Source organism: Aythya ferina, assembly GCF_964211825.1.
Source record: "Aythya ferina genome assembly, chromosome: 11".
In the NCBI taxonomy this organism is placed as follows: Eukaryota; Metazoa; Chordata; class Aves; order Anseriformes; family Anatidae; genus Aythya; species Aythya ferina.
The window spans coordinates 6,516,587-6,530,242 of NC_140307.1; the positions used below are offsets into that span (position 1 = coordinate 6,516,587).

At 45.8% G+C, this 13,656-nt stretch overlaps 1 long non-coding RNA gene across 4 annotated transcripts in view; it reads right to left on the reverse strand.

Annotated features, from left to right (window-relative positions):
* Positions 1-196: 196 nt before the first annotated feature.
* The window catches only part of LOC311442874, a 38,578-nt gene continuing 25,118 nt past the window's right edge, over positions 197-13,656 (reverse strand). The window contains exons 3-7 of one of the 4 annotated variants that reach the window (XR_014696928.1): positions 5,235-5,269; positions 5,111-5,138; positions 4,153-4,292; positions 3,515-3,542; positions 197-3,158 (exon numbers count right to left, since the gene is read on the reverse strand). This is a non-coding gene — a long non-coding RNA (uncharacterized lncRNA). Of the gene's footprint in view, positions 3,159-3,514; positions 3,543-4,152; positions 4,293-5,110; positions 5,139-5,191; positions 5,270-13,656 lie in introns of all 4 variants that reach the window. The other 3 variants (XR_014696927.1, XR_014696929.1, XR_014696926.1) reach the window with 3 other exon arrangements.

Here is a 13,656-nt window from a genome sequence, read left to right on the forward strand (position 1 = left end):
TCGCAGGGGTGCCGAGGTGCTTTGCAGTGGGGCAGAGCATGTCCCTATACTCCTGGGTGCCTAACGTGGGTTTTGTGTGCACGCCCTCCGTGGAGGACTTTCCTCTTTATCTGGATTAAATGGGAGAAAGAGCCCATTGTGGGAGGTTTGCTTTCCTGGGTATTGGTGAAACTCTTGTAGGAAGGGGAGACAAGCATATCGCCGTCACATTTATAGGTAAAAAATACAACATAGGTGAGTCTGGTACAATTACACTGTAGCATAGATGGCAAACTTACAGGCTCATATGCAGATTTTCTAACAGAGCATATTCAGGCCCCTGGAGAGAAAGTGATTTTAGGTACTGTAAGTACCCCCATAATTTACCTTCTGCATACATCTGAGAAAACACTCATTTTCCTTCTGTTTTCTCCTTTCTGGACTCCTCTATCTCACCGTACTCTGGAGTGTCGTAGCAGTGTGACCTGCCTGAGGATGAGGAAGGTGACCTTGGTGGTGCTGGTGCTGCCATCAGGGCTTCCCGAGATGCAGCGGGGCAGAGCAGCAGTCCCCTGGGATCTGTGAGCACCACACCGCAGCTGGCATCCCAGCCCCACAAAGCCTCGAGGAGGCAGATGGAGATATCTGCTCCTGCATCTCTTTCAGCTCCGTCCCAGGTGGTGCCTCAGCCTTCCTTTGTCTGATCTTTCTGCTTCGGTTGCCAATCACGGTGGCGACATGCAGGAACAGAAAGCCCGACGGAGGCTGAGCAGAAAGTGGGGGATCATTCTGGGAGTGGGTTTGCCTGGAAGAAACCCCTCACAGGAGGCAGGGATGTCCAATTTGCTGAGATGCTCCTTCTGCCGAGGAGTGGCTGGTGTTAAAAGACACGCTGGGATTTGACTCTGCTCCTGCATAAGTCGGTGGAAATGCTGCTATTAAGTGGAATGAAAAAGCCTCCTTGCAAGGTTTGCTGAGAATTAAGCTTGATGCCCTTCACTGGGGAGCTCCGCTGTAGGGGCTTGCACAAAGAGCTCTGTGAATCCTCTACTTGGTGTCATCTGTTGCTTTATTCCTATGAAAGATGTAGGTCAGAGAGAAAGGTCATTCTTCAGCTGCTCGGGCTTCAAACACAGGGACAAGACCCTTGGAGCGCAGCCGGGTTTTGAATGGAGAGGCAGCAAGCTATGGAGAAGAGTCAGGAAGAGTGCAGCTTGCTGAATCATGTTGTAATCAATTAACGAGGCTTTGTAACATCAAGTGCAACTCCATGGTGAAAACCTGGTGATTTTGGTGCATTTAGTTGCATTGCTGACGGCCAACTTCTGCTCAACCAGGAGCCTTACGGTAGGGATAGCAAGAAATGAGTGTATCAGGTATGGGCTGCAGGCGAGTACATTTTATTCTGCTTTTGCTCTGAGTCCATCCTTTAGAGCATTCCAGACAGAGTTGGCAGAGGAGGAGATAATGCATCCTAGCTTTATGCATTGCTCTTTATCCTGAAGAACTGCAAACTGCTTTGGAGCAATTGCCATAGTTCCTCAAGTATTAGTCATTCCCCACATTCAATCCACTGCAAATCCTCACATGATTCAACTTAAACAGGTGCATAAATGCTGCAGAATTGGGTCCATAAGCATCCGGAGCCTCAATTTTATGTCTCATTTGTAAGATGGGTTGCAGGAAGATGAGAGTAAACTGTCGAAAATAGACTGTTGTGGTAGAGTAATATGTTCTGAAACAGAATAAAAGGCTATTATATCTTCTAGTTTTTAATAATTTGAGGAAATAATTCTGTATCCTGAACACTTGCAGTAAATACAAAAAGGTGTATTGAAAAAAAAATATCTTTGCATAACAGCAAGAGTAACTGCACCAGAACAATATTGCATTTTGCAGCTTTGAAGGGAGAAAAGAAAAGAAATGGCACTTTTACATTTTCTTTTGACCTTTCAGAAATACCAGGAATATGTAATAGCCATATTCACCAACAATAGCTCAGAGGATTCAGGGAATAAGAGTTAAACACCCAGGGACATTTACAAACAACTGACAGAGAGGTGATGAATTTAAGATGTGGATATGAAAGGCACGGATATGCAGAGAGTGCAAAAATAATACATATTTAACTTGTTTTTAATCCGTCACCAGGAAAGGTAGCGGCACCTGACCAAGAGAAGGGGGGCTGGAGAAGACGACACCACTGGCTCGTTCCCGTGCCATGACAGATGATGGGACCTGGAGCAGCGGGAGGTCTCGGGGGACCTTCCTCCTTCCCATTCGTGAGGCTGTAAAATGCACATAGCCTTTATCATAGCTGTCAGCCAAAGTGAACAAAGTTTACAGCCCATTTTATACAGCTAAACAGTGCTCTGACGGGATAAACAGGCATGATGGATGGGAGCCTGGACTAACCAGGGTTGTGACGTTTCATTGCCCCATTACTGGCAAGGAGACAGCCTCCAGGTACTTTCTCCAATGAAACCGTGGTTCCTCTGGTGATGGGCAGGCAGCTGTCAAGGGGTGCGGTGTCTTTTCATCCCCAATAGGGTCATCAGCATGAGGGAATGATGCTGATGCTGTAGGTTCAATGCGCTCCACCTTCTTGCTGCATAGCCCATGGCAAGGGATTGGGGGTACCACTCCAACACAAAAAGTCCACAGCCCCTTTGCATGTTGATGGAGAAACACTGGTAATAACCAAGCAGCTTGCAGGCTTTATTTGCCCTTAGGTAAATCTTTTCCAGCCAGATCCCAAAGCAGCCAGGTCCAATACTAAAGTACATTCACTGCCCTCCTGCAGGAACAAGGAGTCTTATTAAAGGACTCCCAGATGCTGGAGAAATTAATGTGTCCTAGGCATGGGGATGTGAATATGGTTCACTTATAAGGCATAACACTGAGACAGCCCTTGCTGAGACCTTGGGAGATGGCCTAATGTTGGTGAATTTAGCCACATCAGAAGGGTCTGAGACTTTGTGGTCTGCTCCCTGCTGAATTGCCTCAAAAGGCATCCCCACTCCTCATCTCATAGGCTGAAAGGAAAAGCCCTTATTTTCCTTGGATGGAGCTAAAACCCTCATTGATTTTCTCTTCTCAGGGATTTTTGCCATCAGAAGGAGGAATCCAAGCCTGTCACAGTCTTTATTACCAAAGTGGTGTAGCAGCAACAAAAAAAGCTTTGGTGGTTCACAAGAAAGGGCGAAGAAAATTAAACGGTATTAATTTCAAGCTCTATTAGGATTTTAAGAAAGTTAAATCAATAGAAAAGGATGGACTCAATAGGGAACGTGACCTTATTTTCCCAGTGTCTGAAGGGGAAGTGCACACAATAGAGAGACAAAAATATGCATATCTGTAAAAGCAGATCAGCTTCTTTGATGTAGAAGGAGAGAAGTTAAAAAGCTTTCATAAGCTGGCATCATTTGACTGGCATTTAGGAGAACTGTCCAAAAAATAGCAAAGGAAAAAAAAAAAAAGCCATCCAAACAAAAAACCCCAAACAAACACCACCAACAAAGAAACCCAACCTCACCCATTAGTCCGTTCCATTTCTTCCTCTCCTGCAGTAAATCACAAAAAGGTGTGATCGTCCACGCAACATTTCATTAAATACAACTTACCATTGTCAGAACAAAATGTTTGATATGAAACAGAATGATCTTTCTTTCTTTTTGGTCAGATAAGCTGGTTTGGATTAATAAAAATGCCACATCACAATGATATTGACAATTTGCATGTGAAAAGCCTTCCACCTGGTAATGAAAACAATTTTTCAGTTTTGCCACCACTAGCTGTGAGAGATAAGGTCTGCTGTCCTCCCCCTCACATTAACCATGCACAAAAAATATGGAAAAGGTAGAAAATGTGTGACAATTGCAAATTGCCTCTTATCTGAACCTGATGCTCAGGTATTGATACTTCCAAATGCAGCCGTCCAGCTGGCACTCTGCTCCTCTTTTGCAGCCTGGCACCTCCAGTTTGGGAGGGCAGAGCTCAGTACGTGCCTGGGTGAAGTTTTTTGTACCCTCTTTGTGGCGTTTGGTGAAAAAACAACCCGTTTGCATCGCCCCTTTGTCTGCGGTTAGCGAACCGCTGGGTGGCAGTGCTGTGCGTGCACGTGTGCACATAAAGGATGGGGGGGAACACTATTTTTGGGGGGATGTCACAAACCTGAGCATGATTTGCTCATCTTTGATACTCTGAGGGTCACCGCGGTGCCCAAAAGAAGGCAGGAAAAGAAAGAGCCGGAAGATGCTTCAGCTCTGGAGATCGTTGATTATCGCTGCGTTTCCATCAATCTGTGCGAAAACCTACAGCCAGAAGGAGCGAAGGCACAAAGTTCAATCCCAGCGCCGGCACGCCGGGCTGATGCCAGCTGTCCCAGCCCTGCCTGCGAATTTGCATTTGCAGCATTTGTCTTGCAGGGCCACCAGAGAAACAAAGCAGCCCCTTGCTGACAGCCCCGAAACAGAAAAGGCATGAGCTACCACTCCACCCCTGCCCTCCACACTTCGCCCATGTTCTTCCCACCCCGTAGAGAAGAAATGAACCCAGTGAGGCCATATTTTAAATGATTCAGAGTTTGCACACGTGCTCAGTTAAATATGAAGCATTCACAACTCTTGCATACGACTGGCAGTGATTTGAATTCAACAAAATATTCCCTTGAGATAATTCCGAATTGATAAGTATTTCTCACTTACGACGGTAGATTTTAAGTGTCTGATAAACAGATAGAGTCTTCGGATGCCAAATTCAGCCCCAATCTGGTTTTGAATTTTATCTTTTTATCTCAGTTCAAAGCTGCTAAGAAGTGGCATTGCTTTCAGGTCTCCCTCTGCAGAACACCTTCATCACTGTACTTCTGTCTGAATTTCCTGGCCCTTAAAGCACAGGTCAAATCTGAATCTAGTTTTGGCCTGCTTCGTGTTGGCAGGTTTGATTAATCTTGTCCTGTACTTGACAGAAACCCAATTACTTTCCACAACTGTGCCGCAGAGGTAAATCTACCTAGTTTGGATAAACAATTCTACACACGAGATGAAGAAATAAGCTGTGCACGGGCACAGTGCAGATCTGTGGGGGTGGTCTTGTAAGATTAATTTGAGATAACAGACTCTGTTCCCACCTGTGAGAAGCCAGAGTGAAAACGAAGGCTGGAGAAGATGATGTGAGAATAGATAAAGAAGGATGAGGAAGTCTTTATGACCTTCTTTTGTGGCCGTCCAAATAAAGACAACAACGGTGCTAACCTCTCAAAAGTTCATCACCCTGGTGATCAGCACACCTGAGAGAAAGTACAAAAGGTTATCTTGCTTTTCCCCGACCTTCTTGCGGTCCTTGGGAAAATTTTGATCGAAAATGTTGATGCAAAACATGCAGATTACAACAGCAATTAAAACGCCCCAAAAAAAGAAGACGGAGGAAAAAAAAAACCTGCATACACACATGGCCCTTTGCAAATGAGAACTTCTCTGCAAGGAACACATGGGATTTAACAATATGTTCCATTTAGCAAAAATGACAAAATCTTTAGGGATAACATGAAGAATGAACTTTTTCTTCTCTCTACTTCTTGCCACCACTAAAAACTGCTGTGCAAAAGGCTGTTAATGTGAAACCCATTTCAGGTCTAGAAAGGCACTTGATTTCTGTCTACAGGGATTGTCATTTCACTTCCCCCATCAATAATGAATGCTTTTTTCTCCTCTTTTGTACTAATATTTCTCATCCTTCATGTGCTTTGTGGTGTGAAGAGCTGCTGAGCGAATTGCCCAGGCTTCAGAATAAGGGCACTTTTCAAAGAGCAAAGCAGGGCAGAGGGGTTTCCCCTGAAGATCCCTAGCCACAAGCTGCAACAAGAGCACAGCCCCCAGTTAGCTCCCCCTGTGGGAGCAAGAACTGAAGTTCTTCACCAGGACTCACCTAAGAACTTGCCTTTTGGTGACCACAACCAAAGAAAAAATCATTTACATTTGATCTGAAAAGCTCTTTGTGCATTGCAAACACTGCCATCACCAATCATACTCCCTTTCTGGATCCTAAAGTGAAGTTTTTAATCCATGACTTTGGCTATGCATTACCACGTTCTTGGAAACCCCCATTTTTGCAAAGCCAATACAAGCGTGTTCCTCGGGAAGGAAAAAACTTTAGTGCAACTTGTCCCTAAATGCAATTTTTGGTCTGATCTTAGATCACCAGTGTCCTCTGTGGTGAGGAATATTGGTGACTGATCTGCTGCTGGCTCGCACCTAGCACAGTGAGGTATCATCAGGAGGGGAGATAACAGGCAAAGCTCCTGGCGGGTTTATGTGCTCTGTACTAATGTAGAGGGAGAGAGAGAGAAAGAGCCAGTGTGAGGGAGAGACACCACAGGCATGTAGCAGACTTCCTGACCCAGTGATTTATTTATGGCATTCCTAGAGGGGAGGAAGCCATGCAACGATCACGAGCCTGCACGCTGCTGTAAGTGGCATGCTTATGTATATTTAGCAAGCAAAAACATGAGACATGAAATCTACAGAGGATGCGAAAACGATTCTGATCCTTGTGAGGTTATAGAATGATTAGAGTCGGGGAATCAGAGACTGTTATTTGGAGGAGCAAGAAAGATTTCCCTTGCTTCCTTCTATAAATGAATTATTGTCTCTGCCAAGATTTGCCTTTTTTGCTGCCTTGAAAGCCAGGGTATTTCCTCGCCTAGCTCACCATGCTTTCCTTCTGGTCCATCCAGGCCATCCATGGAGCTCCGCAGGGATCTTTGGATGCTGATAGCCACCGCAGGGCTGAGAGAGAACAGCCTCTTTTCGCACCGAGATCTCTGGGAGATAAATCTCGCCGCGAGCTGCTGTCTCCATGGTAGGTGAACAATGAAAGAAGCATTGCAGAGAACAGGCCTCAGATACAGCTCAAAAAAGGACATAATCTATGTCAGCTGAAACCAGCAGCGACATCCATCGGCCTGATGAATACCCCCATTGGCAGATGGGAACATTTATGTAGTATGGGGTTGCATATAAGGGAAGTGCACAAAGAGGAGCCAAACGCACCGAAAAGCCTCATTCTGTGAGGTGCTGTGCACCTCCAGCTCCTGGCAGACCACAGCACTTTGCTGGAGCCACCTCAGTGGACATCACCCAAATTCCCCCCCCTTGCTGCAGGCTGGGCTGAGCCCAGGAGGGTGCAGTGAGCAGTGGGACCAGCAGCAGCACGACCCAAGGCTGTACCATGCCTTGGGGAGAGCACCCCTTGGGGAACAAGGGGTGTCTGGTAGCACAGCTCAGCCTGGGCACCTTGCAAAGCACCGAGCCCTCACTGAACCCATGGCCTCACATCAGGGTTCTTGCCTCTGCTGTCTAAACTGGAGCACATCAGAAACAAGATGTGAAACAAAAGCCAAGATCAACCCGTTTTGTTTCCAAATTCAGCCTCTGCTTCAGCTTTTGGGATTTCAGAAGTGGCAGAACCCACAAGGCTGAGGCTCCTGGGGACACGTGGGTGACTTGGGGCACCAGCTCTCCCAGCTGCCTCTCCAGCTGGGTCTGATGACTGGAGGAAGGCTCAGGAACATCAGCCCTGACCTGGCCTGAGGAGCTGAAGTTAATGGACTTAATGCTCAGACTTGCATCCTGATCAGACTTGTCTGTTGTTCGTGGTGGGGAAAAAAATCTGCCTTTTATAGATGGGAATATAATGATCAATCAAGCTTTATCGCTCCAGTTTCCATTCTAGCAGCTTATAACCACATAATAAAAGCACATAATGAAAACATCATAAAAAGACACAGTAAAAATACATTCACCATGCAAGTATTGCCATCTTAGCACATCCCGGATAGAAATGCTGAAGAGTTCTTGAGGCTTCTGGTGTGCCCTCGTGACCCCCACAACACTACATCACACCCACCCCTTCCACTCGAGGAGTGCTGCCAATACCAACCACAATGGTTCTGGGAGATGCACGTAATTGTTTGGATTCAACAAACCGAGAAGACAAAAGGCCTCCAGACAAGTTTTGCCTTCACAAAGTTGGGTAGAAAATTCTGTGAGAACAGCCTCTTCAGCCTCTTTTGTTGCATTATAGCTCTTGTAGGAAGAGCTGCGTGAGATGGGTGTTGTATTAACACTTCTTCCCCACGCTTTAAGAGAAGGTTCATCTTCACAGGCACTCCTCGGCTTTACTTTGAAGGACACAAACAGCTTGCTTTGCCTCCCTGGCCTAGCTTCATTTCACTTTTTTTCCCAGCACTTTTTCTTATATCCTCTCCAAGAGAGCACAGTTTGCTCTCACTGGAGATAGATCAACACCTGAACCTGCTATAGCCCCTGGACTGGGGGATGGCTTTGCCCAGGGACCGAGGATGCTGGCCCATACTAACTCTGCTTGACTCCGAAACGGGTTTTATTCACATCAGATGGCTTCCATGGTGTTGCACTGAGATACCTGGGAAACAGGAGCAGCGCTCATAGACTTATTTCTTCTCCTGCTTAGCAGTGACTCCTTTATGCGGGGAAGCTGCTTGGGTTAAAGCCCTGCCTAGCTGGCCCCCAAACCTGCCCACCAGTCTCTCACCGTGCTCTCCAAGTTTCTCATGCAATTATTGAAGTGAGCAGCTAAAACAGAAATTAATCATCAGTGCCTGCACTTTGTCCTTCACTTCAATAGCACTGAAATGGGCTTCTCACACTTTAATAAGCCCCTCCTGGATTCTACTTGCTTTCAAAGATTTTGTTTTGTGTTTTATTTATTTATTTATTTATTTTTAAAAGCCAACATTGCAGTGACACTGAACTTAATGGCTCAGCCACAGGTTGAATTTTTGTTTTTATTTTTTTTTTAAAGCCACAGATGTTAGTAGTAACATCTAAGATGACTGCACCTGGTTATCTTGGAGATTAAAGGCAATATTGTTCCCAATTTTTTCCAACTGCCTATTTTGTGTCTTTGCAAGCACTTTGAACTCGTGTGGTTTTGCTTTTTTTTTTTTTTTTCCCCTCCATTACTTCTCTCTCCTTTGTTTGCTTGACACTTTCATGCAGAGAAAGGGGAGAAACATAAACTAGGCAAATGTGATTTGATCACAGAGCTGGTGGGGGGCAGGCACAGGCAATCATGCTGCCTTGAACTCTCGGGTGTGCAATCAGCTGGAGCTCGGCTGCATGGAGTCCCCAGGAATTATGTAGCACAACGATGCTGATCCAGGGCCTGTTATTGAGTGATGCCTTTGCACAGACCCCAGAGCAGATGTAGTATGTAAATATCTCACCCCCAAAATCTGGGGATGTGGGAAAATCTGGAGGTTGGTTTACTGAACGAAACCTGTAGGCTGGTTCAGCTGCAGAGCAGAAATTCCTGGCCCTGGCCCTTCAGTTTCTCTCCTAGAATATAAAACCCTTGTCAGAGGTATTTTCATTGAGTTCCCAGCCTCTTCAGAGGTGCAGTAAATTAACCCAAACTCCCTTGATTTCCCTTAATCTTATGAAAAAGCAGGTTGCAAAGCAAAACTGTTGTCAGCAAATGCATTAGAGACCAAGGCAGCAAAGCTGACCCCCTTACACCAGCCCTCAATTAGGTCCCTGGGATTTTAACTGTTCCTTTATCTACTGAAAAGGAATGTTAAAAAGTTTAATTGGCATGTAATGAGATAACTATAACAAGTTAATTAGTTCTCAATTAAATTGCGTTTACCATACATTCTGAATGTGTTGTTAGCAATTAATGACACCTAATGAACTTGCAAGAGTGACTGAGTTTACAGTGATAAGGAAAATAATAGTAAAGCTCACACGTGGCTTCATAGCACCTTAGAAGCAACACACGGTTTCATAAGCCTGTGGTCAACCCACCATATCTCTTGCAACCACTAGAAGGGAAACAAGCAGTAAATTTATTCTGGCATGTAACAGGGTCTGGTAGGAAACAATTGGCTTTCATGACAGGCCTTGCTGGGAAAGAGAAGTCCCTGAGTGCTCCAGGAGAATTTCAAAGGAGAAGGGAAAGCAAAGTTGCACGATAAGGTCAATTGTTCAGTTTAGACTTATAAAAGCAGTGTTCAGATCATGACAAACGGTTGAGCCTGGTGGGATCAGATAGAGATCCTGCGGTGGATGAGGGAAAAGGGTTAAATTATTTCCCAAGATTCCCTAAGCAGTGAGTTTATAGAGAACAGTTTATCTTTGTGCTGTGAGTTAACCTCCTCTTAAGCTTTGCACCATTACAGTGCCACACTGAATAGGCATTAGAAGGGAAAAAAAAATCCTACAAACTAATTTACATTCTAATGAATTTTTAATTGAACCAAAATCTGTTGTTTCTGTTTAAAGATGCAGTGTTGACTTTGTGGTCTGTGCTGCTGAGAGCCAAGTGGGATCTTAATGTGATAAAAACAATGATAACGCTAAGCTTAATTAGGTCTGAAAGCGTGCCTGGTAAAGTGGCATGGAGTATGGGAATAAAAATGTCACCTCCTGCCTCTACCCCGAGCTGCCGGGCAGGCTGCAGCGAGACCAAAACCAGAGCCTTTACTGCTCCCTTGTGCAAAAATCAGCCGATGTGCCAGAGAAATATCTGGTCCCATGGGCAATAGGATCATCCGCAGTCAGTCCTGTAAGCTAAATTTCATCTTCTCCTGCTATTAGATCCAGCTGTAATGACAGGCAGGACCTGCTGGGGTTTCTCTAATCACTTTTCTCTTTGTAATAGACCATACAGAAATGCCAAAGCCTGGGAACTCCAGTTTCCAAGGCCAGGACTTGGAGGCATCAGCTCTCATCTCCTTCTCCACTCACTGTCCATGCATCTGAGCCTCCCTAGGGCTGGGAGACCAGAGAAAAGCCCTTACTCAGGGATTTCTGACCAGCTGCACTTGGATTTAACCAAAAATGCTCCCTGGTACCTAGGTACCCTCATTTGCTCCCTCTCTGGCGTCCATGTAATTCTGTTCCACACATTTTAAGGCATTCTGTTGTGTTTTTAATGTCTTGCACTGAGTGACTCACCAAGCTGTCAGTGACACACGTACCTAAGGAGCTCACCGAAATAAGAGCAGAACAACTATTTTGACACTGGTTTCTTGCAGGTCCTCCCTCATCCTTCCTCTGGCTGCGTCTGCTCCTGGGAGGGTTGCTCTGTTCATAATATGCTTGGATTTTCATGCAATTAAACTGTGTTTTTACTATTTATTATGGTAATTTATATAGTATTATATAGTTATTAATTTATTAGGTTATGACGGGTTTAGCTGCACAAGGAGTGTAAGCTGAATACACTCTTCACCTCCACAGAAAGCCTGATACTCTAACGAACCCAAATAAATCCACAGTGATCAAAAACAAGCTATGGCAGCAGGTTTCAAAACCTGTTAATATCACCACGCAAGCTTCATCTTCAATATCCTGCTGCTACGTATCAGGCCCTGCGTTTTGCAGCAATTTGCTCCACTATTGCTCTGTTACGACACTTGAATTTATATTGTGTATGAGTCACTAGCCTTCAATGCTCAACTTCGTCCTTTACATTATACATCACATTATTTTTGACTTTTAAAAGTAATGGTGCCCCTGACCAATTTATTTCATACCTCCTCCCCAGTGTCAGCGGGCAGTAATTTGGTTCCCTGTTAACATGGGCTGGAAACACATTCCTCCCTCAAGAGAGCAAGTTTGTCACTGCAAACACCCTTTGGCATAGAGTAGATAAAGCACAGACCTTCCAGCTGAGTTCTAGCTGCTGTTTTCTGGAGCTGGAGCAGCTGAACAGAGTGAGCTGCAGCTCTCCCTGTGTTGCCTTGGCTCTGGGGTCATTCCTGCCTGTCTCTTCTGGCTTTGCAGCAGCAGGAGGTACAAGAAGAGCCCTGACAGGTTGCAGGGTTGCAGTCCCAGAACTGGGAAGTTCAGATGTTAAAGAAACAGGGAAGATGCCACCAGGAGGTTTGGATGTCACTCATGACCACCAGGATGCTCAAAGCTGCATGTATGAAGAGAGGTGACTGAGCATGGGACTCGCCAGGCTTTTGCCTTGGCACAGGACATTGCGGTGGGGAGTTGGCAGCCTGCAGCAGGCCATTAGGACTGATTTGGGCAGGCAGGGTGCTGGGGTATGCCAGCTTTCCAAGAGCAGATCTTGAAGAGCTTAGTGTGCTTCCAGCACGTGGTGGTCTCTCAACTCCTTGCTTGATTTGCCCACTGAGCAGGAATGACACCAGGGCAGATCTCAAGGCCCAGGTGCAAATCCACTGTAGCAGGATGGGAAAAGCCCAGGAGTCAAACAAGCTGAAGAGAGAGGCCTCTTTGCATGTTTTTTTTTTTTCTTTTTTCTTTTTTTCCTGCACCTGTGCAAGAGCTTGTCAAGTCCATAGGAACAAGGTAGTTTAAAATCCAGGAAACAGCTGCTAAATGGCAGAGGTGTCTTCGCACTTGTATGAAGATCATGACTGCACTGTATGAACTCAAGCTTCTGGAGATAGGCTCCAAACGTGGGTAAATGTCACTTCATTTTGCTTTGTTGAAAGGCCCTTTTGGAAAGAACGATGCAAAACCTGCCCTTCCTCACCTGCCTTTCTCCTCTCTCCTCCCTTGCTGCTGCTGCTGGGAGTTAAGCATCAAGTCAATTGAGTGATTTTTCATTTTACTCTGACAGCTGGGGAGATTTGTGACCAGCTGGAGGTCCTGTGGCACCCAGTGATGGACCAGGCCGAGGCAGCACCGTCTCCCTCTCTAATGAGCCCAGCAGTGGGGCTAGCGGGTCCCAATGCCTGCTGCAGCAGAGGAGTCCCTCTGTGATAAAGGTCACCTCCGAGTTAGCTTAAGACATTTTCTCAGAGGTTTTTGTAGATGTATAGGCTTGTGGCTCTGAATTTAGCTTGATCTGGGTGATACAGGCTGTCAGAAAGCTTTCATTCTCGTGCTTTCAGAGGTATAGCAGCACTCAGTAAATCTGCTCAGATGTCAGACAAAATAAATGCCAAAGAGGCAAACCACTGCTATTTACTGATGAGGTCTCTCCTGTCACCCAGCTGTGCTGGCACCTTCAGCACCAGCCCTCGCTGCAGAGCCAAGGCAGAGGCTCTGGGTGTGCAGTGCAGGTGAGTTTTTCAGAGCAAATTCGGAGGCTGGTGACCCCTCAGACACACCTGGAGGGACATCAACCCCAGGCATCCTCCTGTGAGGGGGAGAGGGCAGGATGGAGTGCTGGGCAAGCTTTCCCTGAGCTTTCACAGGAAAGTGAGCACAGGCAGCATTTCCAACCCAGAGAAAGCTGGATCTCCATTCTCAAGCCCTGCCGGTCACAATTCAATCACACAATGCCTATTAGAAAGTTGCTTTTGCCATGGGCTTATATAAAAAAAAAAAAAGCTGGCTAATTGGCTTTTGGCCTATTTAGGTGCATGAGACCTAGTACTACAGAAAAGGCACTTTTGAAGGGAAGGGTCTCTGGGAGATTATTTCTTTCGATAGCTCTATGTAAAATTTCTCTACTTCTCCACCAGAGTTGAATCAAACCTACTGATGTCACATTGCAAGCTTTGCCCCTGCTTTTTCACCCGCTTCTGCTTCTGTTCCTCTCAGTCTGATAATTACTTCAAGCGACGAGAGCTCGGGCCTCCTCATAATGGGCCCACTCGTATCGCCAGGACTAATTTTTGATACTGGGATGAAAAATATTGTCAAGGTCCCA